Raw genomic sequence first — 26,292 nt, 5'->3', positions numbered from 1 at the left:
CATTTTTCTTACACATACAATGTAAAATTAATTTAGGAAACATTTTCACTTTGTGAAAAATACATGTTTTTTTTTCTAAAGAAAATAAATTTATACTGCATGACACAACTGTTGGGATATTTGGACAAATTATCATCAGTAGCATATCTTTATGCATTTCAAACCATTCATGAAGAGATTCTTGTAAGTTGCTAACTTTCATAAATTAAGAAAATATGATGTTTAATCTTGGCACAACTACAACAACACTATGCAAATAGTCATCAACACAGGGACTGTTGCCTTGTCAAGTTACTCCCCATATCAGCTTCATTATCTGCTGTTTTCAGCAACAGGAACATGGGCCCAAGGAGGCTAATTGGATCATTTTGCTGGAAACAGTCATTATAAGCACAACTAACCATGTATGACCAAACTGAATACAGTTTACAAAACATTACTGTAATGTAGTTGAGAAATCATGTGGAGTCTGTTTGTGTTAAATGACATCCTGCTTGAAGTACACTATCATTTAAATTTCTATCAAACAGAATGTCCAGAATCATTTTGGATTGAACGATAAAAATCCTACTTTATACAACTCTGCTGTTTGTGGCATACAGGAGATCAGTTTGATAAGACAAGTGTTAATACTATAAGACATTAATCCAGACAAGACTTCAAATTCACCAAATACATTTTCTCACAATGATACAGTCATGGCGTGAAAAAAATAAGGAAATTAAATGCAAATGTTGATTTAATGTAATATTCTGCCTCTGGCTTATCATGTGCTAGGAAAACCATGGACTAATTTGCAACTGTTTTTATGTGAACAACAATATTATTCATGATGATCAGCATTCTTCTCGATGAACAAAGTTCTGTCTAACACAAATACTGTAAACCAGGAAATTTTTGCGTGCGATAAATTAATGCAAAAAATGCGATGTTTAATAAATTGTCACAATTATTTAAAGTTGCTTTCTGATGTCGACAATCAACAGTTTTGCTGATTCAAACGACAAACAGGATGTATGCGGAAAGCCATTGATATTGGGGAAAAGACGACCATAGATATTATTTGAGAAATCTTTTAATAATTATTTTCCGATTACGGGGAAAATAAAAATATAAAAGGGGGAAGGGAAATCTAGCGGGATCGCATCGTGGCTCTCAGCTGGGGGGATATAATGACATGTTACAAATGAATGTCCCTACTCCAATATAATCGCCCACTTCTTGAAAGTGTTTGTGCAGACAACAAAACAATTATAGCAATCAGGCCCACTATTAACAGTACTTGTGTATCGCTTGCGTGGCATTACAAAACAACAGAAGGCAATCACCATATGTGAAGTGACGATTTGGTGTTGTCGCTTTCATAACATAAAATGGCAAAGTGAGCATACTGATCGAAGTCTTACAACTCGCAAAATTTTATCGTCGTATTTATGGTACTGACTGTTCAACTGCAAAATATTATCGACGCAAAACTTTCCTGTTTTACAGCACTTACTACAAAGTAACACTGCTACCACCAATGAAAATATTGACAATTCAACAGTTTGAGATTTTTGCTTTAATGTCATATGATAGACATGCTCTGTTAATTTTACTACACAATAACTGCAGTATCATAATTGTAAGTAGCTTGTATCAAACCTGAGATGGCATACTTTATTTGTTAATTGGTTTTTTGTGAAAGTCATGCTCCTAACATTTCTTTGATAAAGAAAATTAGAAGACCTGTGCGCTCAGAAAGTTATTGAGGCTTGACAATCTGTCTTCAATGTATATGAACACAAACACCCTTGATATGAAGTACATCATTAGCGGTGTTATCAGGTAAAAGGTACACAATGTGCCACACCCCCTCAAGGGCAAAACCAAGACCAGACACCGTGTCAACCGGACTGATTAAAAGCTACGTCAAGGGACCTTTCTTAACCATCTTCCCGATTGAGTCGCCAATGGTCAGACGAAACTTACATCTATGACACCTTGGTGCAATGACAATGCATAGACCGGTACAATATCAACTGCAAAATGCTATGACTACCGTTCCGTCCGAGTTTTAACAGAATTGTGCCCTACTGATCACGGAAGGGAACACATTTTGTGTGTTGATGCAGCTCTGTCACTTACATACTTAGGCTTACACGTGCTGAGTGTAGCATTTATATCTAAGTTTGTGGCTTCGCCTTACCTAATGGAGCTGTGTTTCGGCACAGTCGCAATGAGAAACTTTGAACGATACACGTCTCTATAGAGCTTATACCTCCATTGCAAGCGGAAGTACTGAGTGGTAGGGTATTTATATCGACTAGTGCTCGCTGATTGGCTCGAATGCAGCCGTCTTCTAGCATGCCACAACTCGTCCAGTTCATATCAGCTTTGTCAGCAGATTGGCTTGTTAAATATATTTCGCAATGTTGTCTACCTCGCGGAAAATAAACAGCGAATCATGAATGGTCATGTTGAGCCGCGTAGTACTATAGTTCAGTTTTCAGAGGGAGAATGTCGCCTTAGTTTGCCGTTCGGAAAGCTGTGCTCCAACGTTATATGCTGATACTACTCCACATTGCACGACTTCACGACGCACTTGGACTGCACCGATATCGTTTGTGCAATGTTGGAAACATTAAGTTGGATTAAAAAGAATCAGAATGCAGCACGACGTGTTCAGTTTTCATTTGAATAATTAACTATGACTTGTGGAAGTCTTAGGCGTGATCTTATCATGCAGTAGAGCTGGGTACACGGGACGGGTGGGTAACGAGATGGACCCGGAATGATCATGTGATAAATCGATTATACAGTTAAATATGTTATTCTTTCATGTTTAAAAGGTCGTAAAAATTGTAAACATAATTTACAGCCACCTCTTTTGAAATAATGCATGGTTAAGATATTGAAAAGCTCGAATTTTTACCTTACGATATGAAGCATATAGAAATTGCCACTTCTTGCAAATTTGATGTCAGGAATTAACGTAAGGAGTATCCGGGTACGGTACGGTAATAAGGAGTGAGATACCTGCGTACAAAATAGACCCGCCAATGCCCTAGTTATCAGTCACATGTAACATGGGTAAGTTCAGATTGGCTGCACAATCTACATTTGTAAGATACTGCGTTATCCGATATGAGTGCTGTAACTGATACAATTGTGTTATGAAAGCGGGATTTCCTGAGCTTACAGTGAATACCTATATTGTTCCCAATGAGGTCGACAAATGGTTCAGTTAGGTCCGTGCCGCAATATTTTTATTATGATGCATTCCTGGTCAGACTGTTTTACATTATTATTTCTTCAAAGTATTTCTCTAAAGTGACATCCACGTTTATTCAGCGAGGTAGAAAAGCGTAGGCCTACATGAGACTGGCTGAATGTAGTTTTGCACCGCCTTTAGCAATATTTCAGCAATATTACGGCAGGGCACAACAGAAATGGGCTTCACACATGTGGAAATTGAACCTGGGTCTTCGGCGTGACCAGCGAATGCTTAAACCACAAGGTTATCCCCCACCACCCTCAAAAGAAGTGTCAATATAAAAGTCACAATTTTAATTTATCATGAAATGTGTTTAAAAGTAATAATAGTCGGTTGTTTATCACAATGTTTATCACACCTGGTTAAAACGTTCAGCAATGTAATCGTTCTAAAATGCTTGGCGGTATATTCTGTACGCTAATCCAAATCAGATTTACTTCGGTATACGATGCCTAGCGCTCTATGTGTGAATGTATGCACAGGTGTGTAATTCATGATCAGACATTGAAAACGTCATAGCGACTAATTCAGGACAGCCAAATAATTCAAAAGACCAAAAACGTTTGTATCCAAACCACGTGTGACTTCATTGTAATTAATTAACTGACGTCACTCTGCATGTTAATCTTTCACATGGCATGTAAGCCAGCCCGTAGAACTCTGTCACTTTAATTAGTCATTGGATATTTCAGTATCTTGAGATATGACCTCGAACTCTGACAACCTGTCGAATCCTTGCTGTCATAAAAGCTCCTGATGTAAGCAAGGGAGGCCTCTTGATATCTCCCCAACAATCTGAATCAGAATGTCTCAGTTACTGATTTCATGAACTCGTCTTTCCAGACGATGTTTTAGAGGTTTCCAGGCATTTTCATTCACATGCAAGTCTGGACCTTGAGCAGGCCAAGGCAAAGTACGAAATCATTTTCCCACTGACTCGCAACGAAACATGGCACGGAGCGTTGTCACGGCTGTCCTCTTGGAATATGCACGGTCTCATTGTGAAATGTCTACTTATGACAGACCACAGATTTTCATGAGGAGCGTCAATATACATATATGTGTTCATGTCACCATCGACAAAATTTTAATGTTATTGTTCCAGCACCATAGCACCATGATATGTTTTGCAGCCCAGAACATCGGCGATATATATAAATTGTTTCCGAATCTCTCTCTCTCTCTGGGTATCCTATGTTTAAGTGGTTATCACCTGTTTAAAACAGCTTCAACTTATGTGGACAAAAACAGAATAGAAGGAATAAACAACGTTATCAGATAGATAAAAACAATAGTCGGTTGTTTAATGAATAAATATTTAGAAATAGACAACATAATTTTTATGTATGTGCTGCTGAAAGCGACCAACGCTAGAAACTGGTGTCTTGTTCGGTGTTCAGTCATTTCAGTGCATTTATGGATGGAATGCGTAGGGCTCACACTAGCATACATGCTTTCCCTCATGAAGTGCACTATAGTATTGTTGTTAAATATTCTTGAATGTCGTTATCTGCTTACATCTGGTGAGCCATGCAGTAAAGCCAGTATTGTGACTGAAACCTAACCTGTGATATTACCCATAGTTGTCCACCTCTTCAGAAACAGAATATAATCGCCATGGATAGTGTCTATACAGTCACGCCGCGTTAATCCGAACTCTTCCGTTTTTCATCAAAAACGTTCGGATAGTGAAACGTACGGAGTACTGAAGCAAACACCACTTCAGGTGAGTTACTTCCCTTTGACATACTGAGACAAGAACATACTAAGGTATACATGTATCAAATGACTTTATTACAGTTTGTAGACATAACAACTTGAATATTAACATAACAATCAATCAATCAATGTCTGAATAGATTATTTATAGTATTACACATACCAATCACTCACTTGTGTTGAAAGAAATCTCCAATAACAGTCTGTTTGGAGATTGACTTAAAAGACGCACGCATGCTGACCATTGTCTCCAAGTTTTTCTCCTCTCCAACACACTCGAAATAATTTATCATAGAGTCCATATAGGCTCTCATTTGTACTTGACTGATCTTCAGACTCTCTGGCAAGAGGTGTCACATGCCACAGAAATTCACTAAAGGTTGAATACTCACATATGTAACTAGTCTCCGGGTTTATAAGATCTGCAGTTTTGTTCAGATTTACAAGATGGCATTGTAACTCCTGACCAAACACCCCTCCCTTCTCCACAGAGGGGTCCGTGCAATACTTTAGCAGAGGCTCATGCTAGTCCTAGCGCTGACACTGCTTTGTGGTCGAATACCTGGATTGCAATGTCGTATCTGTAAACTCTGCTCACAACCCTGTGCCGTATCTACAGCGTTGTGTTTGTTGTGTTAAGCCGCACTAAGCAATATTCCTGCTATGTCGGCGGTTAGTAAACAATCGAGTCTGGACCAGACAGTCTTGTGATCAACGGTATGATCATCGGTCTGTGCTACTCGGATATGATGAAACATGTCACCCTAGTCACACCTCGACAAGCGTGGGTTAGTGAAGACCACTTCTCGCCTGGATCTTCACGGGTCCCATTACTGTATGATGTGGCGGACACAGCTAACAACCTCTTTATTCCACTGTCACCAGGACGTTTGGGTAGCGACCTTCTGACGGATGATTATGCTGATGTACGTGAGTGAGAATGGTTTTATGCCGCTATCATCAGCATTCCAGCCAATGTCACGACAGGGAACACATGAAACGAACCCAAATCTTCGCAAACGCGTTAACCAATCTTTTGTCTAATTAAATTATAAATACATATATTTATATAGTACCATATTCTGAAATTCATCCCTGCAAAACGGACATGTGGTAAATCTGGACGGAATATCGAAAATGACTCTTCCATTGTATCCTTCCCAGTCACTGAGGGGTGGTCGAGTGAATTTCTTGGTTAAAGCGTTTGCTCGTGACGCCAAAGACCCGGGTTCGATTCCTAACAAGTAGACAGTGTGTAAAACCCATTTCTGGACTCCCCCGCCGATATGTTGCTTGAATATCTCAACTCAGTTACGCACTCTTAGTCACTGTCCCCTTGTAGTTTCAATTAATTTATGATCAAGTGCATTAAAATAGGGACCGATACATCACATGACTCGTCCATCCATCAGTTATCCCGTGTCATTACTTGTAATTTATTGGAATCACGGAATAGCGTCCAACGGTTCTTTTTGCCAACAACCCTTCAACGACTAATCCATGTTTCGTTTGTTCCCTCGTTGTCCCAGGCGGCAATATTCCAGCTTTGTGACGACGGTACTGGCCCATGTGTTCCAGACAAATGCAAAAGCAAAACATTGATTTCTGTTAATATATTTCGGATTTAGTCAGGAAAGGATCAGATGTAAGAGAAAAAGGTAATGTTTATTCAGTATCATCTCACAGTTCCGAGCAAAGTCGGTTTGCTAAACCCGAAACATAAAGCATGCATGCGAGAGCATTTTGGAAAAAAATGTTTCTTGTGATGAAAGCTTGTGGTAAATATTTTTTGTCAGGATTTGGAATGTCATCAAATATTCGCCAGTAAGTTTTTTTATTGTATAAAGATATAGACACTACAGTAATGCAATATCAGTAACTCAACATCTGTATTAGCGTTGTATATTACACATCACATTATCTGTTTCCACATCACAATTAAGTTTTCTGTGCTCGGAAGAATTATTCATACAGTTAAAACAGAATAATCTCACCTTGACTAATTCCTCATTTCCTAGGTGCTCTCCTTCCCGGAGAATCTCCGGCCCTTGGTCCTTCACCTTCTGGAGGTGGACGGTCACCTTCCTGTGGTGCTTGTCTGCATTGTAGAGAATTTCCTTCAGGAGGTGGAGGACATCCAGTTGGTGGAGGTGGTCGGTCACCTTCGTGGGGTGCTTGTCTGCGTAGACGAGATTCCAAATCAGAATCAGAATCGCAGGCTCCCCAAGCGAGGACCGTATGGAAACAACTCAAACGGACAGAGGCCCATGACAGCTGTGACTGGATGAAATAGTGTAAGATGTTTATGTGTGGCACAAAAGCACATCCATCCAGTAATTAAAACTGACCACAATTGGAGGTATGGAGGGTTGATATGTTCTGTTTCCTGTGCTGGGAAAAGTCGGCGGACAAGTTGGACAGAATTTGTGTTTTATTGTACTCTAGAGTTTAGTAGTTTAGAGACTGTACCCCTATCTACATGGATTGGCTGTTGATAGCTGGATATTTTTTTAAAAAAACATAAGGTTACTATAGAAGTCTATGGAAAAATATTTGGTGTTGTGTAACCACCAACATGTAGCGACACAAGAGGGCGCAAGGAGTACCAGGGAAGTCTTCATGGTGAGAGTGATACAGCTGTCTCACCACTGCACTCTTTTATACACTTCCAGTCCCAAACCAGATGCCTCATTCTTGACACACATTAAGTACTATATAGTCTACACGTTTCACTGTATTATCATCAAAATAGTTTCGTTGACTAAAGTGTAACTGAAATTGTGGCAGCAAATTGAGAAGTTGATTACTACATTGATTATTGTCTGTTTCTTCCTGTAAGGAACAGACAGCGAAAGGGTCTTCATTCATCGTATTGATAATCTTGAAAACACTAATTTCCTCTGACAATATATATACCCATTAAAAGCACACGTGCTTGTGTTAAAGTCGTTATCAGCAAAACTGTTTGCCGAGTATACACTTGTATGTTGTATAAACTGCCAATTTACCTTTATTTACAAAAGTGAAACAGCCCGTGTGGGACGCAAATATGTGTACGCAGATTTTCGTTCTGAGAAACGGACTTATATTTTGTGTACCTACTTCGAAATAAAACTAAATTAAAGTTATAGTAGTTGATGTAGAACTCCTTTGCGAATGCTACAGCGCAAATTGGCAGACTACTACAGTGTCAGAGAGGCCTGAGGTGGAGTTCTTCATGTCGAGAAAGACAAACTTATCCTTCTCGCGAACACATTTGTCAGTGATCATCGAATTTGTGCTGGTACTCCGTCTTTTACATCAAATTGAATCTACGTCGTCAGATGATACGTTGAGCCTTTTTATTCTCTGGTGTTGTTGTTTCATATAAACTAATAGCACAGAAGTTTCGTGTGCGTCTTTGTCCGTTGCTACACGCAGCACTATTTCGACTATATGACATCGGTCTGTAAATGATCGATTCTGGGCCAGACAAAAAAGTGACGGACATTATGACTACTGATGTATGGAAAGATGGAGATTATGACTACAGATGTATGGAAAGATGGACATTATGACTACAGATGTATGGAAAGATGGACATTATGACTACAGATGTATGGAAAGATGGACATTATCACTACAGATGTATGGAAAGATGGACATTATGACTACAGATGTATGGAAAGATGGATATGACGACATGCATCAACCAAGCCAGCAAGCGTAACAACGCGTTCTCGATAGTTGCCTCTTTCGGCATGCACTGGTTGCTGAAGAACAATTCTAATAGAATATTCACAGTTACATAACAAATGGGGGCATTCAGTGTATAGGTGAATATAATCAGTTATATGTCGGACAATAGATACTCGAGTTCCAGACAAACCAATAACATGCAGAAAGCACGACTGGACCACGGTTACATGCAAGTCACACAGCCTGACCACCCGATCTAAATAATCCCTTTTCTCACGATACATAAAATGAGACTATGAACCTATCGTTAGGCCCCAGAAAGTAAATACTTTTTAATTAGCAGACATGACCACATCATACAATAAACGAAAACACAGACATGACAGAACTCTTCCGCTTGAAATAAATCTTTCATATGAGAGACTTGTTTTCACAACTGTACTTGCTATATCTATTAATTTTCTGCAGCAGGTTTTCTTCCTGAAAGACCGCTGATGTAAGCCACGCTCATATGCTGAACAGTCATTTATAGATATGTCGCCAGAAGCATTAGATTCGAATCCCTGTTCACCCTGTATAGATGTCTGTCAACACTCGACTGTATATGGGTCCATGACCCTTCTAACAATAATGCATTGAAGCATTGAACTTATCAATGAATCAATCTTTATTCAGAACTGAAGGGCACAGACCGATAGTATAAACATATACACAGTTCAACAGCAGAGTGGATATGTCCTCAGAATAGCGTGATAGATAAACAAAGCAATATTTTCAATCAATATCCGGTTAGAAGTTGATAATTGCCGGTTGTTTCGTTAAATAGCTGGTTATATATTTGCTTCTAATGTTTCTATAATGATCACAAATTAGAAGAACATGATATTCATCTTCCAGGACATTCAAGTTACAGTATTTGAACACAGTAGACTTTGTATGAAACTCTCCATTATAAGAGGTTAAATCGTCATATAAACGGAACGAACCTGTGTCATGCATCTTCTTACTTTCCTGAAATTTGCCATAAACAATGAATAAGTAAATGTACAGGGACTGTTTTGGAGTTTTGCTTGCCACTCCAGTATGAAGCAATCCTTGCGACATACAAGTAAATTTAAGAAATGATTTTTTATTTCCAACACCCTGCCATATCCACGCAAAGCCAAGTCCACATCTAAAGAGAAGTTCAACTGTTTTTACATGTGAATCCAGTTAAACCTATTTTCCTCAACTCTTGCATTTAAATCTAAAGTAAATAATATCTTGTGAACTTTGTTTCATTATTTATTACAATTACAGTTCATTACGACCACGCTTACAATGAACTGACGGATTTAACACACTTTTATGTAGGTCCCGGAAGTGAGTATGGCGAATTTCGGATATAACGAACTCAAGTTAGTGGCATCTTTGAGTTCGTTGTAGATGTAGTTGCTGGATGGTTGAAACGGACCACATATTGTTTACATGATGGTTCAGGATATTTCTTATTACATACATATGTACAGTGATATGCGCCATCGTTATGTCATAAAAATGGCTGCCTTGTTTGGGGGCCAAACGTACAGAGGGCACATAAAAGTAAAACTTAAAGCATAAAAATAATCTTTAGATGCCCACTACTTTGTTATGTTAAATATTTCTTATGCTTACAACTCTTCTTCTTCTTTGAATAGATTCATTTGATTAGATGGTGTGTGAAATTCTGTACCTTGATTTTGATCAGCAAGCACAGGTTTTTATGATGTTCAGGTGTGATGATTGTGACGGCCGTGATAAACATTTGATTTCGTTCGTAGTAAGACAATATTGTGTGTACGTAAAGCGAGACTCATCACAAGAGGCATTGTCTTCCTGGAAAGGACAATCACCATTCACCCGAAGGATTTGGCACTGACAAGAAAATAGATACATACTTCTCACTGTTGACATTTGTATTCTTGCTAAAGATAATCATCATTCACCTGAAGTTTTTGGCAATGACAAGAAACAGATTTTCGTAAATTGCAAAATCATCAAAAAGGGAACAAGTGAACCTATGTAATTTCCTTTTTAATGCCCATCAGTGGAAAGAGTTGGTCAGCGACTGTCCTGTTGTTTCTTTAAAACGGATATGTTAACGAATGGTCACATAATGGTAGAGAGAACAGCGCCAACATGTGCTGCTTGACCTAAGTCGTTGTTGACTGCAAGACAAGAAGTCCTAATTAGCTGATGTGAAACAGTTGATTTCATAGTGTATAGATGAAAGTCGTTTTAAGGCTTTAATATATACTTGATACGAGCTTCAAGAGCTTCAGTGTTATCCCTCAACGGGACTCCCGTAATAGGGGCAAGCAGATGGTGAACATTTCAAATACAATCAGCATTCAAAAAACTCAAATCAGACGTGAAACGTAATTTTATAAATTAGCACAGGTCGCCAAGAGTCATGTAGAAATACATTGAAGCTAAGAAGACCTTTGTAACTATACATACAGATTTATGTTTGTCAATCGCTAATGCACTTGGTTATCACTAAGTAGTAACCATGCACACCGCGTCTGGACCACATGGCCTTTATTCGTGAATATGTTCACGTCGACTGAAACGAGAAACTATCTGTGGTGTCGTTTTTCATGCCATTCAAACAGATAATTTCTTTCGCTCTTAGGTTAAGAAAGCTATGTGAAGCACAATATGTCTCTGATTGAAGACTGACATTTCAATTATCGTCGCTGTTTCAGTCACAATGGAATGAGCCACACAGCTAATTTTTGCGAGATAATGATGTGCCATCTGGTAAGAAGTGAAAGTGTATAAAACCGTGCTGTTCAGCGACAAGAGCATCACTCTCACCATGAAGACACTCCTGATACTACTGGCGCTCTCCTTCGTTGCCACATGTTGGTCACAAGGACCTCTGGAAGACAACCGTCCTCCTCCACCAACCGGATGTCCTCAACCTCCTGAAGGTAATTCTCGACTCCGCAGACAAGCACCACAGGAAGACAATCGTCCTCCTCCACCAACTGGATGTCCTCAACCTCCTGAAGGTAATTCTCGACTCCGCAGACAAGCACCACAGGAAGACAATCGTCCTCCTCCACCAACTGGATGTCCTCAACCTCCTGAAGGTAATTCTCGACTACGCAGACAAGCACCACAGGAAGACAACCGTCCTCCTCCACCAACCGGATGTCCTCCACCAACTGGATGTCCTCCACCTCCTGAAGGTAATTCTCGACTACGCAGACAAGCACCACAGGAAGGTGAACAACCACCTCCTCCAACTGGAAGCTCCCCAACTCCAGAAGTTCAGTCTGGCCAACAAGAACAAGCACCACAGGAAGGTGATCGTCGTCCACCACCAACTGGATGTCCTCCACCTCCAGAAGGTCAGGCTGGCCCACAAGAACAAAAACCACAGGAAGGTGACCGCCCACCTCCACCACGACGAGGCCCTCCACCTCCCGAAGGTAGAGGACGAGATGCCAGAGGTCCTCGAGGAAGACGACCTCCTTCTCCACGCAGAAACTAACTTAGTTTCAAGGTGAACACGTTATGCATAACATTCATTGATCTAGAGGTGTACACATATCGATATTGAACTACCGCATTGAATGTATGTTAGGAGGCTTAACCAGAAAATGTCCAATGTATATGGCGTTTCAAGTTGATACCTATACCTGACGGTTGTAATGTTTAATAAGGCTTTTCTCCTTCTTTTTACAGATTTCCCCTTCGTGAATAAAATTATAATAGAGATTCAGATCTTTCTTTGTTGATTATCTTAGAACATCTTGGTCAGTAGTAAAAATATATTGTCCCAAGAAATTGGAATTTGTTTGGTTGATTGTATACACCGATATCACGAGGCAGTGTTCGTACTTTCAGCTGTTAGCTTGTTTCAAGGCTGCATTGAGACAGCTGGAACATATGTGACGTGGTTCTTCACAGTGGAGAACGCCTAATGCTTTTGTTGCTGCACTTATCCAATCCTGATCCACAAAGCGCTTGTTATGAATTGTCGTAAGTGTATAGTTTATCATAGGCTTAGAAATGTCATAGACATAGAGTAACGAACATTTTGTGGATCCTTCCTGTGGATGACTGCATGTCATCTGAACCAGAGTATGTGAAACATTCTGGCCTGTCTTTCCCTGGCCTAGTGTCCTAGGACCATCGTGAAAAAGTCTGAATATTAGTGCAAGTGGTCATCGTTACCGATACTCCGGTCAACATAAAGTGGGAGTGGCCTGATATCACTCCCTCAATCGCAAGATTGTCCTAATATCAACATTAAACAGTCTGCCCAAATTGTAATCGTCCCAAGGCTTGGTTCGTCTGATCCACGAAAGTCGTGGCATGTCAGTTGTGTCAAAATAAGGTCTGAGACTCGCTTTCATATCTCACGAATATCTAGCGGAACTGTTTAACAACTCTGCCTTTTAAGGTATGATTTTTCTCAGATGTTGGCAACTGTCAAATTGGATTAAAAAAACAAGTTAAGAAAACGGAACAATCATTATAGAAACCAGAACCTTGTAAGAACACAATTGTGCATTTGGTTTTGGAAGGTGGCGTTTCGTTTTCGATATTCTAAACACAACCAGATAAAATCTATTAACGAGCCTGTTAGGTTGCGTTTGCATTGAAATGGTGTTGATGATAGAAAGGTGACTCTCAGAACTGAAAATGTAAAATCGGAACAAATAGATGTCATTTTGTAGTAAGATTAAATTCAACAATTTCAAGGAAAAGACAGCATTTTTTTAAAAATGCAAATACTTTTTAAAACACCACATGTGCCTCTTTCGATGATAACTAACAATCAATAAATGCAAGAGAACAGTATCTTTTACAAAAGAATCATTTAGAATCATTGGTATCGTATAAATTGAAATTAAAAGTGAATACATCAGATAAATGAACAGATATTTTAAATGGTTGGCGACATATTCATGACAGCTGTAGAATGTTCATCACAGCTGCAGAATGTTCATCATTGCCGGCTGTAGAATGTTCATCACACGTGTATGTTCACCACAGCTGTAGAACGAATCATAGACACTTCTAGTACTTCTCTCTGTGTGTGCGTGTGTTTGTGTGTGTGTGTGTGTGTGTGTGTGTGTGTGTGTGAGAGAGAGAGAGAGAGAGAGAGAGGGAGCGTCAATAAAATCATTAATATGGTTGTTTCAGAGTAGGTTGCATATATGGTTGTAGTGGTATTTCAAACGGGAAAACGTGATACGATTTTGAACAACTAAATTATATTTTCTATAAATATCTTCCAAGGTTATTAGTGACAAAAATATTCTTTGGCATGAAGAGTTGTAACAGCTGTGCATGTCGTAAGAAGTTATAGTGATATTTGGGAATTGTCTACCAAGTTCAGCAAGTGCAAAATAATTGGGGTATTTTTGGAAGGCTGTACTAATAAAATTTGTCATTACTGTTAATAACGTTATGTGATGTTTGAAAGCCTCCTTCTTCACTAGAATGTCCACACCAAGTGTTTGAAACAAGACATGTATAGGTAGGTTGGAAAAGTTACAATATGTAACTAACTTATCTCATGTTTTTAGTAGACCGTCGACTGCAAAATCAAAAAGTACAATATTGTCGACAAAACGTAGAATGAATAACTCAGTAACTACTAAATTGGTATATCACTGATTATCGAAGCTAGACTAATGAAATTAGGGCATGAGATAGTTGGCATCTTTGACGGACGCCAAGAGAACAATGGAAGAAGACTGTATACATTCATTCATGGAAGTACATGATTCGTTAGAATCATGCATGTTTTATGCAACATAAATGTTTTGCCTTAAACTTATCCTGACCATGTGCCCAACCTATAGAAAGGACTGTTCTTATAAAATAAATGAATCAAACGCAGCTGTCGGTTCAATAAAAGCGCAGTACAGTCTCCCAATACCTTTAAATTCCGAATGATAGAGTTAAGTATGAATATAACGTCGTGGGTCTGGAGTCCATGTTTGAAGCCTACTGTTCTGGAGTGAGAAAATCTTCCCGCTCAGGACTAAGAGCTAATTTGTTACTCGCGATTTTGGAAAATTATTTTACCAGACTCTTCAAGTTAGACCACAGGCCTACACCTGGCTCTAACATTAACACTGCCCTTCTTGAAAATAGGAATAATTGCTCCATAGGTCCATTCGTGAGGACAATGACCTGTAGACAGGATTCTATAAAATAGTGACTTCAAAATCTCAAAGCATAACCCTGGTGCACTCTTGAAACATTCAATAGTAATACCACTAAACCAAGATGCTTTACCATGGTGTATGTCACTGATAGCTTCCCTAAATTCTTGATAGCTTGGTGCACTGTGCATGTTAGGTTATCTCATTTATATATCCAGCTGTTGAAATAGTGTACTGGAGCCAGTAAACTTGTTCGCCTGTCCAGGTTTCAGCTTTGGCGAAAGATAAATATGTTTAAAGCAGATACACTGTCACCGCCAGAATCAAATCATATGAGTGGGCAGGGTGACATGACGTGAGTATAGATATAATACATGTATATGGGAATAAGCATGTGTAGGTGTAAGTTCTCAATCCCACGTTCCATCAGACAAACGATTTCGCGCACAACAGCTGTTTCTGAAAGGAGGTATAAACAATATCACTGCGATGTGTGTCAGTTGATTGACTCTTGTGAGCGGCACATATGCCGTTCCCTACATGCCATCTCCAACGACTTGGTGTATATTAGACAGACAGACAGACAGACAGACAGACAGACAGACAGGTTTTTTATTTAGTATAAGCCCTTTGGCCCAAAACGCAGCAAGTTTAGGGCTACAAAATACCCATGCACATACATACTTACATGCATTCCATTGCATAAATTAGTAGAAATGCATGATATAAATATCTTATATGTTACTTTGCTTTATTTGTTGGGCTTTATATAGAAACTCTGAAGTTTTCTGGAAAATATCATAATTATGAGAAGGCGTTTAGAAACCTTGAAACCTTTTTTCCTTGGGCCTTGATGTATTTACCAATAAGTGTATTTCGGGAAAAACTGTACGTTTCACAGATTAAAAGTACAGTTTGAATAAAATACTATTTTGGGAATAAACAAAGAATAAACAGAGTCTTTCTTCATATGTTGTAGCTTGGTGTCTTCCAGTGTCGACAGCCATTATAAACTTACTGCATCTGAGGCATGATAAAATCCCATTTCAGCGAGTTGGAAGTGATGAGATTGTTGCGAGTGTGTGTTTTCTGTATATTTTGTTATTAAGAAATGATTGGTGGGTCACAACGTTTTGTGTTTCGATTAATAATTACAATGGGTCACATTTCGTATAATAGATGGTCAGCATTTTTAAGAGTTTGGCAACAGGCTCTCCGGAAATTGTCTGCCCTTGGTTTTCTATTTGCTACTTCCGGGAGACTGCTGAGATTTCTACAGTATTGGCGATGGTCGTATGTGCTAGTTTCCGTGTTGAGACGGGGACACACATAACTGGGGTATACAATCGCTGCCAACGCTTGATCATCATAGCCGCCGTCAGACCGCTCACTGTGTTACATTCTGCATAACTGATTCTTTGATAACTGATTGAGTTTGCTATACTATAGTTTGTGACCCATTGCCTTACATTTTGTCTCACTTGCATTGTATCGGTATTGTGAAATTGACTTGTGGCTTTGTATACCTTGCTCTCGGTGTATAACAATACAAAGTGTGAATGTTTCAGACTTGTATCTTGTCTTTGTTCTGTTTTGCTGGTTCACAGGGGGTTTCTTACATCGTTTGTCACGGCAAATTATTAACCGTAACAAGATATTCAACAGTCAGTTATGACTTATATTGTTTATATGAATAAGGGTCTGATAAGTTATTAACATTTACACCCCAGGTTGGTTTTAGATTGTCATATAGTCTCTGCTTGAACATTGAAAACAAATATTTCGTCTCCAACATCTTAAGAAATCCATGCATATCCGAATGTGAATAACATATATATCAAGGGTAGTGAGCATCCTGTAGCATTGGTGGGGGAGTCTCACAGGGCCCATTTGTATCAGTCTACACCAGTACCTGACAGCTCTTGTCAAATATGTGAGCTGAAGTGGGGTTCTACTACATTCCCCAAGCTCCAATACTTAACATGTATTCTTTGACACTTTGATAACAGATTTGCACATTTTCACATGAACAACTTCAAATATCTTGGTGTAATTAAATCCTCAAATTTCAGCACAGGATATGGGTAACAATACTGTCACATATCATGAATAAATCTTTACAAAGAAAATCACCAAGTGTTCTCTGATATCTATCTATAATAATCACAGCTTCAGAAATCTCAACGAATTTTGAGCCTGTGTCTATATAAGTTTGGGTATAAACATAATCCTTAAATATCCGTAGACGGGTACAACTTCAATGTATTCGCGATTGTATATTCACTTTTCATAACTTCTGAGTTGTCCCCTATTTCTGAAAACTATGACTTTTGTATTCTTCAAGGTCACTTTTATTTCAATTTCTTAGCAAAATAATTTCAGAGAAGCTGTTTTCATATGGAGTTCAATGACTGAATAAGCTACAGATCACACATCATCTGCGAACAGTATGGCAAAAGCATTTTCAAATTCTTGTGAGATTGAAACACATTTCCTCCAACATCTCCCAGTTGCTTTAAAAGCTTATTGATGAATATAATCAATAGCTGAGGACATAAAATGCAGCCTTAACGGGTGCCAATATTACACTTGAAATAATCCTTGAAATAATAATTATTCTCTTGAACCCCACATACAAGCACACAGACTTGAATATAAAGCTGAAAGGAGATCATAACAAAATTTCATTCAATCTTAGTAACAGAATAACATGCCGTTCAAAACTCCACAAAAGGCAGTAAAATCTCTTTTTCCTTTCTCTTGTATATTTCTGTAGCATTGCTTGCAGACTGAATATATTGTCAGTAGTTGAGTACTTTGATCTGAAGCCTGTTTGTAGCTCATTGATAATAATATTGTCTTCACAGAAAGCCTTCAGTCTCTAGTTTTATATAGAAGTGGCCTCAATGAAATGCCCCTGTCGTTAACATCATTCTTATCTCCAGATCTGAAATGAGGGCAAATAATACTTCTATTCCAAGGAGAAGGAAATACACCACTGTCAAATATCTCACTGAAAATGGCTGTAAGTGTGTCTAAAATAGTATTTGTATTGGAGTCATATATTGGACTTACATGTATAGCCCCTGGTTATAATGCCCAACTGGATATAATGCCAACTGCCAAAGGCTGTTGTAACATTCCCCTTGGTTATAATGCCAGTTGCATACACTGGCTGCATATGGTATGCGTACCTTGTGTATTGTGTTCTAAGATACATTAATGTTGTTTAGAACAGAATATATCTTAGAACACAATGTAACCTACAGTTGATTACTCAAGTAATTTTTCAAGTATATTTTATGTGCGTGTAAATATCGATGTAGTAATGGTTTGTTTTTTTAAATTTGTACTACAGATCTGTGGCCTTTCAGTACCGGAAATAAAATAATACTAATACTACGACTAGCTCATTACAGCAGGTTCCTTTCCGAGTTCTGGAAGCAGTGATCACAGAAGACGTATGCTGTAGATTATCCCTGCTAGAAGATGGAACACACGAAAAGAGTTCCGCCCCCAAATATTCAGCATACGTCATAAGATGGAAAGGACAACACTTTGCTAAATATTTGCAAACAATGTCATTTTTTATAACTGGTGGGTGTACTTTTTAAACACATGAAAGTCTTTCAGTCAACCATCCAATATTGGCTGCCAGATATCTTGGTCTACACTGACGACTCCCAGAAAATTTGTGGTTGACGGACTGATTCTGATTGAATGTAGTAGCACCTGTAAATGTACATCTATATATGCACCTGAAATCAAACATTATTTTGATAATGCCATTTTGTAGCATTAATACCTACTTAAAACGAACCTCTGGAGCTCTTGGTATGTCTCCTAACAAGCTGAAATACGTTCACGGGTCTCAGGCAATCAGGGCAAATGATAGGGAAGGTTGTAGTTTTTAAGATGAAGTTTAATGTCAATTAAATCATTATCAGTCAACCTGCACCTTCCAAACAATTCGACTGGGCCCTGTTCCTTCGAAACATGAAGAAATCAGGTGAACGGTTCTTGAGATATCTTGTTGAAAAGGGTAAATGTTAAAGTCCCTTTGTGACCTTGAAGTTAAGATCAAGGCCACTAAACCAGAATGCAACCTTTTTCATGCTGTGATGAACCTAGGTAGTATATTTGAAAAGAATCTGGTCAACAGTTCAAGATATTCCAATGCGTATGTATGGACTATATCCCCGCTCCGCGCTAATCGCGAGGCGGGGGACAGAAAGATGTGAGGTGCAAATAGGGTTGTGTTATACGAACGATCTGACATTGTTCGTTTCTCCGAATACATTATCTTCGAACCATCAAGCACAATCGTGAAGATTGAGCCGGTTTTCATGGATGGCACGTTTGTTTCACACACAGCCAGCGGAGTGGGTACCAGTAAGATCCCAAAAAGTCTGGGATGTAATTATCAATATAAAAAATGTGAAAGAAAACCCTATCGTTGTCCGTCTGTTTACTCCCATCCTGTGACATAGTACACCAGACAGGTATTTCTGGAATGGGTGAAGCATCGACTGTTCCCTGCTTTGCCTGTAAAGGCCCTTGTTATCAGGGACAGCGCACGATATTACAGAGTGAAGCATTCTGAGTGAGTGAGTTTAGTTTTACGCCACACTCAGGAATATTCCAGCTACATGACGGATGTCTGTAAATAATCCAATTAATCCCGTGTTCAGCAGCATAAGCATCACGACCACAGCTGTGATTACACAAAACCAATTAGAAAAAGGCCAAATGTAACACATCTTATGTTTGGGATTACACTTTCTTAGTAAAGTACAAATCCTAGTATCTGTTTGAGTTGAGTCCCATCCGGGATTCGAACCCGCACCCTCAGAGTCAGGTACCTAATCGCCAGCACACAAAGTCATCCGCCTAACCCACTGGGCCAAAGTGACTTCTACCAAATGGAAGTCGGACAACTTGTAGCTTAGACTGGACTTGGAATCACAGCTTTCGACAGAGGGAGACGTAGCAATGAATACTGATCAGAGGGTTACATAAAGTCAGCAGACTGGACTACCAGTTGTCCAAAGTTCCATTTTCGTGCAAGTCGCGGTGGCTGAATGGGTTAAGCGGTTATATTTCTCCACTTTCTAAATGACATTGTGTAATTATACCTAAAACGTATTTCCCATCTTTTAACTCTCCCACTGTAGAAATATTCATTTAATATTGCACCTATTCTATTATTTGGTTAGGAAGGTTGGAGATATCCCGACAAAACAAACACTAAAAGACTCACAGCACTTACCTCTACCACTACAGTTCCAGGGGTTTGTGTTAATTAGTACAGTCCACGAGTGAAGTATTGGTATAGTTTACATAGGTTTAATGACGGATAACTGTTATCATATAGTCAATACTTTCTATGTTCGTGCTTGTTACCTGGACATCCCTCTTAAGACTAGCATTATTCCAAGCGGATTTATAGTCCCTTTTCATCCCTTTATGAAACAATGATAATGAATTCCGAAATTGGCATCGTAATGAGGAACACTCTCCTTTCATAAGTGTTTATTCATTTGAGAAAATTGGTACTTCTATCTCCTTATCTCTATATGCAAATATAGAGGTATAGAGATGTTGGGTTTTGTAAATACATGTTCTCTGCAAACAAGGAATACTGAGACGGTTTACATCTACTCTTGCGTGACTGGAAACCGTCTGTCGTCCGAGTACAAAGCAGGATTGAAACTGACAATCTCCCGGTTTGCGTTCAGTCTAGTCATCCGATAAAAATGGATGCAGTTTCTTTGCATCCCACTGACATGGACACATGCCATGAATAATCGAGTCTGGATCAGACAATCCAGTGATCAACAGCATGAGCATCGATCTGAGCAACTGGGGGCCGATGACGTGTCAACAAAGGAGGTGAGCCTGACCACCCGATCTCCTTAGTCGCCTCTTACGACAAGCTAGGTCGCCTGTTCTAACCCGCATCTTCGCGGGTGACAGTTGTTTTATAGTTTATAGACCGACAAAAATGTGAGTTTCAGTTTTGTTTATTCAATGAAACATTCAGTACAAATGCAATATAATGTAATGAACGATCTTGGTCACAAGTTAACTGATGTGGTGCATAAACGCAACCATGTTCAACATATGTAGCGTAACACAATTATATATAAAGAATTTAGCTAAGCAGCCCCTGACATATTCCATATGCCCCTTTGGAGAATATGTGGGACCTAATTGGTCGTTTTCGCAACAAAAGGATCTTCCTGGCCTTGTAGGAGGCTGCTTTACACGAGGAATTTCGTTGACAAGGGATATGAGGAGGAGAGTGCTGGCTGTCATACAGTCACATGGAGATTACACTTGGTATAGGCCTTCAATCGTGTAAGACACCAACCATTCCTATACTTGTACAGACATGGTTTTGTATAAACCTCAGTGTTTATTTTTTCCAAAGGAGCAATTATCATGAAAAATCAACAAAGACTCAAATCACGTTGTGTTTTTTATGAGTTAGAGGGCCATACGTGTCAGAAACTGATGTTGTTTGTTTTTCCATCGTCGTAACAAAGAGACGTTTTACGTGCGTGTTGAACACCTAAATAAAAAAATACAGGGGTGCTTAAGTAAGTTCTTTCCGTACTGTACGAAAACGTCATGTAAAAGAAATTACGCAGAATGCACGAGCAGGTCGTGACAATCAACAAACAAGTGAACATTTTCTCACACGTTTGTCGACATATTGGAAGTGAGACATGCAATCACAGGACATCCTGGGGCTAGAGAATTTCAGTCTTAGCAGCTGTATGTCATTTTAACACACACCAGAGCTGTATACCTCCTTTGTGAGATAGGTATTCTGGCCCCGGCTCAACCAAAGATCGCCAGAGACGTTGTACACCAAGAGTCACCACCCCTGAACAAGAGTGTTACATCCGGGCCTCTCATCGACATGGTACAGCCACCGAGACAGCAATTCTGTAACTAATGCGACACGTTACCAGCATCCAAAATATGGCGGCAGGCAGATCGCTTAGCGATTAATTTGCTCGAATTAGCATTCTTCCACGCGTATCCGTTCAAAAGTATTTAGCACACTGATAAACCACCATGGTACAAATACATTGAATGCACTGAATTTGCTTATTAATGTCTATATATTGAAGAATAGGCAATTATATAATCGAGCGAGGATGTCGCTATTTCAACCGACATTGAGACTTAGAGTTATTGACGCCCTCGCACGGCTTTAAAAATGATATTAAAGGTTTGGAGCCATATCTTGCACTCGCAGGTTGGACTTGATGGTGGTACAATGCCCTTTCCACACCCATAACAAGCTCGATTGTCGTCGATTTGTCGATTGTACAGTTGTGAACTATATCATGAGTATGTGTTTGTTTCAAAATTATTACAGCTGTCCGATGTTGTTTGTAAATAATCGAGTCTGGGCGAGACAATCCAGTGATTGTTACGATTCGATGACAGAGTATGTATTTATGAGTGAGTGCGTGAGTTAAATTTTACACCGCATCGGCAATATTGCACCCATATAGCGACGAGAACAAGTGTGTTCATGAATCAATAGTAACGGCAAAGGGGGGTTGCGTTAAACAACAGCAAAAAAGACAAGCTGATGTTTGAGTTGAACACGAGCAGTGCACTCCAGTCATTCCTGTTCCTATATACACAATTTCTACTATACTATTTTAAGTTACTTTAAAGTGAGTGAGTTTATATGTAACCTCACATCGGCAATATTTCAGCCATATTGTGACGGTAAGTTGCTTTAAAACAAATTCGTATACATAAATTGCAGTTAGGAAATTCCTGAATAATGAACGACGTGTTTGGATAACCTACAGTATATTTTATCTCCTTCACTTCAGAGTCATTTCTGGGCGGTGTGGTAGTCTAGTGGTTAAAGCGTTCGCTAGCCACGCCGCAAACCCGGGTTCGATTCCTCACATAGACGCAATACAGCTTATGTCGTAAGACATTTTTGCAGCAGATTTATCTTAATGCAGTCGCAGTTGTAGTCGCTATGATGTTTGCTAGGCAAGACAGCTTCGTGAATATTTGCTTTCATTGCAAATAAAACTAAAATACATAATTATCAAAGATCATACCGCTACTTACCTTACCTATATATACGTATTATATTCTTCACCATTATGATCAGTAATTCAGTAATATTTTCAGACTGGACAAGGGCATCACAAAATAAACATTTGGTCTTTAGACAATATTTGAACGCACAGGAAAAGTTTGTAATCAAATGTTAACGTAAATAATCATAAAGTAAAGTCAAATCACGAGGACTAATCTAACCCTGAATATACGCTTGTCCATGGGAGATAACCCTTCTTCCATCAGAACCTCTAGTACCTGGACTTTGACCTTGACCTTCCGGAAGTGCTAACGACATCCGGTCGATGGAGGTGATCGTCACCTTCCCGTGGTGCTGGTCTGCATGAGCTGGATCAGAGGGAAAAGCGGAAATCAAACTGGTAAAGGTGGACAGTCATCTTCATTTATGCACTCTGGGATGGGTGACAAACGCCAAGTGGACAGGATGGGCAGACCGCCCGTAGAACCAGGAAATTCTTCATTGTGTGAAGAACGCCGGCCGGTTTTCATCAGTTGTGAAAGCGATGTGCCAGCAAAACCTTACCCTTTATATACTCCCAGTCAAAGGCAGCTGACGTATTACTAACTCAACCTAATTACAGTTGAGTCACCACTGAATTGCAGCACCAGGATAGCCCAGGTGAAAAAAAACCTGACTCTCTAGCGATCGGAAATAATATGAATTTTTTGCCAAGTTATTATTTTCTGTAAACGGACAAACGTGGACGCTAATTATCAAATATTGTTTGCACTGACAGGTATTTCGTTTCACAATACAAATACAGAAATTGACTGTTCTCTAAAGACACCGTACACTCAATGCACTAGTCCACCTTTAGTAACTGAAAGGTGGTTGTCAATTTCAAAGTGCAAATACTTAGTTTGGATGACATGGAATATCTATGTTTGAAGTACACGTAGATGGTGGATAAAACTACATAACTTCTTCTCATAACATCTGTTTGGGCGTTCATGTTTCTGGTTGATAAAGGTTCATAACTTATGGTGATCTATTTGAACGTTCATGTTTCAAATAGATAAAGCTTTATAACTTATGGTGATCTGTTTGGAAGTTCATGTTTCTGGTAGATAAAGCTACATAAGTTATGGTGATCTATTTGGAGTTCATGTTTCTGGTAGATAAAGCTACATAACTTATGGTGATCTATTTGGAGTTCATGTTTCTGGTAGATAAAGCTACATAACTTATGGTGATCTATTTGGAGTTCATGTTTCTGGTAGATAAAGCTACATAACTTATGGTGATCTATTTGGAGTTCATGTTTATGGTAGATAATACTCTATAATTGGTGTTTTTATTCACGTACAAGGGTCATCAGTTAAGTCCATTATTTCAATTAATCGGACCACAACCAATTTAGATATGTCGATATTTTGTTGAATGTGTTTGAGTTAACTGTGTTTGAAAAATCTGATTGTTTCAAATATAAAGTGATTCAGAGAATGTGTAAAAATACAGGAAAGGACAAAAGTACATAAGTATCTCCCTGTGAAAGGATCTCGTTCGTTCCAGCATGTCTGTCATACATTGCAACACTTTCATTTAAAAATGTCCCATATGCAACTAAGTATTTCAAAAGGAGTTTTTTCAAAAGGATGCATTTATCTGAAGCTGTTCCAATGCGTTCCTTGAAAAATGAAAATTCTCAGCCCTTATAACCTTATGTAGGTACAACATCGTAGCATTATCAGGTCGGCAGGTAGCCTTGGACAATCTTGGAAAGCATTGGCAATGCTGAAACTGACGAGCGTCAATTCTCACTCATTATTTCTTACAGCGACATCATTGCATGATGTCAGTACTCATGCAAGGCACTGTCAACAGATCTATAGTAAAGTCTTACAACAGCGGCAGTGTGCTTACCCACAGCCGATAGAACCCTCTTGCATTTCTGATACTGACTTACAGAAATACTGACTTCATCAACGCTATGGATTCGCGGCAATGGTACGACATGTTTAATGATAAATACACAGAAACAGCATTCATCTGTTTAAAGGAACCGTATGTAACTCTCAACACTTGGTATATGGACGACTGGAGAATTAACTCGTAATTAAGATAAAGTGTATACTCACAAAGGCATAGTTGATTTCAAACGTCTTTAGTTGGTTCCATAACACACGAACATGTATACATGAATGAGGTTAGCAGAGTTCAAACTCAACCCCAGGGCGTTTCTTACGAGCGGCAATATCCTGCTTGCGGTCATCCCTACACTTTGGAATGCCGGACTGCTCTACAATATAGATGTGAGCATACATACAGGTTTTGACAACAATGTCCAGACGAAGACAGAGGCAGAAGACAGAATTAGCAGATAGAGAAACAATAGCACTTCCATGTACATGTGAGCATATATACAGTTTTTGACAATAATGGCCAGACGAAGACAGCCAGAAACAGAAGACAGAATGAGCAGATAGAGAAACAATAGCACTTCCATGTAGAGTTGATGTGATGACAGATACAGCCAAGGGGGGATGACCAAGAAAGGCTACGAATGCCATATACCATAATTAAAGAAAGTGACAAAGTGGAACAGGGTGGCTGACACGTCTAAATTACACTGCGGCAGTGTGTTATGGATTAAGAATGCAGATTGGCCTCAAATAAATAATTACAGTCGAACACCGTTTCCTCGGACCCCACATATCCGGCGATTTTTATGTGAAGCGAAACTTACGTCCATTAATCATGCTCGCTTAACCGGATTTTCAAACTTTTCCCACAGATTTCCATTGGAAAATGATCCAGTTATCTGGACAGAAAGATCTGTGCACACGTGCATGTGTATGTGTCACGTCAATACCGTTTACCGGGGATTAACGCTGCACGTACATCTCCATAAAAATCATCGTCAGCACCATCACCGAAAATATGGGTCTTTGTCATTTGTCTAAACAGTGTACGATGTCCTATTCAAATCAGTTGCGTGTGTTTCTGATGCAGACTATGTTGTCTGCACATCAGTGTCATAAGGCGGGAAATTCACTGACGTTAACGTTACACGCATTTGTCATCATTCGTCCCGTAGCAACACCTGTTTAAAGACAATGAAAGGTAGTTTGGAAAAAATGCTTGTAGTCCTTATTTTCTTGTTCATTTGTTATGCTATAGAATAAAATCACATTTAGTCATGTAATGAGATATGTCAGCGTCGACTGAAACGTGGTCCTGCCGCGATCTATTATTGACATAACGAGCTGTTCATTATTGCATTTCTATGTCGATCTTTGTCTGTTTAAAGACCAACCACATTATAACCAATACATATCTTAAATTGAAGCATCACGTTTTAATCCCTTTGCTGACAACGCAAGCAATACCAAGTCGTCAATGGTGATTATTATAGGGTA

General features: G+C 39.1%; 1 protein-coding gene and 1 pseudogene across 1 annotated transcript in view; one reads left to right on the top strand and one right to left on the bottom strand.

The window, feature by feature from the left end:
• LOC137290575 (poly [ADP-ribose] polymerase tankyrase-like) overlaps positions 1-2,302 on the bottom strand; it is a 56,308-nt gene extending 54,006 nt beyond the window's left edge. Inside the window, exon 1 of the mRNA XM_067821613.1 lies at positions 2,189-2,302. The gene's annotated coding sequence lies outside the window, so the exon portion shown is untranslated. The remainder of the gene's footprint in view (positions 1-2,188) is intronic.
• A 3,392-nt stretch (positions 2,303-5,694) lies between these two features.
• Positions 5,695-12,173, top strand: LOC137291921 (uncharacterized; annotated as a pseudogene).
• The last annotated feature ends 14,119 nt before the right edge of the window (positions 12,174-26,292 follow it).

Source organism: Haliotis asinina, chromosome 7 (genome assembly GCF_037392515.1).
Source record: "Haliotis asinina isolate JCU_RB_2024 chromosome 7, JCU_Hal_asi_v2, whole genome shotgun sequence".
Classification (NCBI taxonomy): Eukaryota; Metazoa; Mollusca; class Gastropoda; order Lepetellida; family Haliotidae; genus Haliotis; species Haliotis asinina.
The sequence above is the reverse complement of the archived record's forward strand: the minus strand, read 5'-3'. Positions and strand labels throughout refer to the sequence as shown.